The sequence below is a fragment of the Priapulus caudatus genome, unplaced genomic scaffold, assembly GCF_000485595.1.
Source record: "Priapulus caudatus unplaced genomic scaffold, Priapulus_caudatus-5.0.1 Scaffold233, whole genome shotgun sequence".
Classification (NCBI taxonomy): domain Eukaryota; kingdom Metazoa; phylum Priapulida; class Priapulimorpha; order Priapulimorphida; family Priapulidae; genus Priapulus; species Priapulus caudatus.
Genome location: NW_014577294.1, coordinates 111,288 through 115,695, shown reverse-complemented (window position 1 = coordinate 115,695; position 4,408 = coordinate 111,288).

Genomic DNA, 4,408 nt, shown 5'->3' with positions numbered 1-4,408 from the left:
ATATCTTGGCACAAAGAGGTGCGACAAAGAATAAACATTTAAGCAAACTAATTACGTCATGTGTACACATAAGACGGCAGCGAGATGATAATGAAACCTGCCATTTAAAATTCACAGGCACACACATAGCCGTCTACTTTCTTGCATAAACAATGACAGAATTAGGGAGTTTCTGTGCCTGTTTCCGACTGACAAACATACCATCGGCATACTCCCACAAAGAACGCGATAAGCCGAATTCAAAACAAACACGGGGATTTATTATCTACTCACAGACGCATTAGACCTACGTGTGCACTTAATAAACCCTTTCGTGAATGATTACAACACCTATTCGTCAGGTTGCATCTAAAATCGCCTAACTCTAGCTGAGCGACTAAACGATATCAAGGCTGTCTATATCGGTCCGACGGATGGTCTATATGAAGTAGTTTAATTATTAGAGTTTCGTGCAAACTCTCCCTCCATCTCGAGAGAATCACAGTTAACGGCGTCCGCCTTCGAATCGAACTGCTGCTGAGCGGGCAAACAGCCATTCTGGCCTCTCACATACTCTACAAACATAATAATGACATAATTAATCTAAAAAATAATGGCGTGAATAAATAATTGTCTACCTAATTCTTCGAAAAGCTAGGACGGGTTCTATCTATATCAATTAATCAACATCTATCTGATATATATAAATATAGATATATATTTGATAAATTAGTAATATCATCAATCAGCGATTTGATAAATTGTACTGCTTGTTAATTGTGTTTAGTCGTTTGTAACTGTGTACAATACACAACACGCAACACACAAAACTATATAATATCATAATTATATATAGATAGTACATATATATATAATATCAAGGCACACCACGGTAGTGCAATTAATCAGCTGTAAACAACAAATGCAACGGAAAAGATCAATATCAGATGACATAGTAGTAGCCCAATATAGAGACACAAATTTTGTATATAATATAAACGCACAATAATATCGTATCATATAGTACAATAAAGCCTGTATAAAACAGTATAACAAACCGGTCGTTACCCGTGCCATTGCCGTAACGTACAAATCCGATTTGAATAAGTATGCCCACTATAAGGAACAATATTGTATAAAATAGGAAACCGTACAACATAACGTATAATATAGGATAGCAAATAGCCGCATAAAACAGTATAACAAGCCGGTCGTTACCTGCATTGCCGGTAACGACAATACGATTGAACTAGTAGCCCAATATAGACCAGCCAATATTTGATATACTAGAGACGTACAATATAGGAACAATATGCATGTATAAACACATTAGCTAAGTCGGCGTTACCTCACGGCCGTCACGTTGGCGTATTGCGTAAGACACTCGACAACACAACAGAAGAACTTATTAGAAACACTACAGAGGAAGACATACTACAGAGAAAAACTTATTAGGTAGCGGCATTCGATGCCACAACCGTGAAAACTATGTACTGCAACATGAAGCACTGAATCCACTCGAATATCCTATATACAATAGACAGCAACACAACTAAATTGAATTCAACCTTATTCCATGCAAACAACTGTCTAATCTAACAATTTTAAATTAATGTTCCTTAATTTTCATTACATTAGATAGAGCTTGACATGAATTTTTTACAATTTCTTCTTTTATTGAACATGCCATCTGATGATTTCTTTTAGTCTGAGCGCAGCGCATGCTTAGGAACAGCATGGCGGATGTAATAACGGGGGCAGGTGTGCTAGCTGCATGGTCTTCCCGAAATAGGAATTCCCAGCGTAACATCTACCGATATTGGTAGAACTGATTGTGTCCTTTGTATGATTGAATGGTTCCCATTAGAAACATCCCTCGTCCACATAATTTAAATTAAATTGAATTCAACCTTATTCCATGTAAGCACCATTTGATTTCTAATCTAACAATTTTGCTAGCATCAACTCTAGCTGTATGCTTTTTCCGAGATACGTACTCCCGGCGTGACATCTACCAATAGTGGTAGGAATTATGTTCTTCGCCCTCATATATTAAATTAAATTGCGTGTAGGTCATAGTAATTTAAATTAGGATAACACAAAGCTAACACAAGTCATGTAAATTCACCTTTCTTCGTCCCAAAACATTTTTTAATTAAACAATATTACACTTTTATTTTATTTTCATGAATTTAGCTACAGCTTGAGATTTTCACAATTTCGTGTTTTACAAAGAATGTCATCTATTGTTTTGTTTTCTTAACAATAACTATAATGGCGCCAGCTGTATTTGTTCTTGCGATCCTGACGCTTTCCATAAAGTCTTTGATTAATTCAACTATTAAGTCATATTCCTCTGGCAATCCAGCTTTCGGGCAGTTAAACTATCCGTGCCGCCTAATAGGCGTGCAGGAGAAGTCTCGGCTTACGCTTTACATTGCAAACTCTTTGCATTCGACTTCTCACAACGTCCCGCATCCTATCAAAACTGATGACGTCACCGCGTGGCATCACACGTTCCTCGTTACAGAAACAATGGCGGCAAGGCAACTCGCTGGTAAAATATTCGTGCGCTCCGTAAGGGGGCAATGTGCACAAGACACGATCCAGTGGCATCGCTTGGTTGCGATCACGCGGTCGGTCAGTAATGTCTCGACGCGGTGTGTGCGACCTCATCTACCGAAAACGTATGATAATAACAGAATATAAAATATAGAAACGCGAAATTATTATATAGAAGTATAAACGGCGTCTATGCTATAACGTCATCTAGTCGTTGTTGCTGCGACGCTACGAACGTGCTCCTACTGTGATTAACCTCATAGACATCCCTGTCTGTGTGACCAATGTGAGCAGACAACATTAATATCGCCCCGCCATCTTCGGTCGCCAGATATCTTTAGGCTGCGACGCTGTGAGCGTGCTCCTACTGTTATTAACCCCATAGACATCTCTGTCTGTCTAACCAATGTGAGCAGACAACATTAATATCGCCCCGCCATCTTCGGTCGCCAGATATCTTTAGGCTGGGACGCTGTGAGCGTGCTCCTACTGTTATTAACCCCATAGACGTCTCTGTCTGTGTGACCAATGTGAGCTGCTAACATTATTGTGGTCTGGCCATTCTATGTCGCCAGATTAAAAAAAAATCTTAAGGCTGGGACACTGTAAGCGTGCTCCTACTGTTATTAACCCCATAGACATCTCTGTCTGTCTAACCAATGTGAGCAGCATATATTATTGTCGTCCAGCCATTCTTGGTCGCAAGATTATAAACCACAAGAATAAGTGGTCGCAAGGTAGGCCTACTCTGAACAATTCACATATAACATGCATGTATAAGAAGTTCATGTACGCATGATAAACTACGTATAACACGTTAATGTACTCTTACTAAATTACATTTAACATGTTAATGTACTCTTAATAACTTACATGTTAATGTACTCCTGGTAAATTGCATATAACGCGTTAATGTATTCCTAATAAATTACATGTAAAATGTTAATGTACTCCTGATAAATTTCATATAACGTGTTAATGTACTCCTGATAAAATACATATGTGACATGGTAATGTAGCCTACTCTTGATGAATTATATTTAGAATGTTAATGTAATCCTGATAAATTACATAGAACGTGAATGTAGTGAATGTACTCCTAGAAATTACAAATAACATGGTAATGTACTGCTGATAAATAACATAACCTGTTAATGTACTTCTGATAAGTTAGATAAACATGTTAATGTATTTCTGATAAATACATATAGGTAACACGTTAGTGTACTCCTAGAAATTACATATAATATTAAGAGCGTATTAAGAAGACCATCTTAATACGCTCTTGATAATATGTATATAATATCAAGAGTGCATAATAGAGATTATGCACTCTCTAGATTATGCATCTCTATTATGCACTCTTGATAATATGTATATGTATAATATCAGGAGTAAGATAATATAGGATCTATCTTATACCTATATTATCTTACTCCTGATAATATGTATATATGTATAATATGTATATGTAAATTAAGTATAAGACGTTAATGTACTTATAATGAACATTAGCCTGTTAATACATTAATCGTGTAAATGTATTCCTGCTAATAAGCCAGTAACTGCCGCTGTGTGATGCATGTTTGATGGATATTATATATGTGATGTGATGTGATGTGATGTGATCATTATTATGCACACACTTCATATACGACCTTACGTGTCGGGTATATTTTGCGTTATTAAAATCTATCATTCCTAGTGTGTTTTTTCATTCGATGATAATTTACTGATCATAGCTGTATGATCAGCACCAGTGCTTCAGTATGAGTATGAGCCTATATAATACCAGGAGTGTCATAATATATCAATATATCTATATCTATATCTATATCTCTCTCTCTCTCTATATATATATATATCT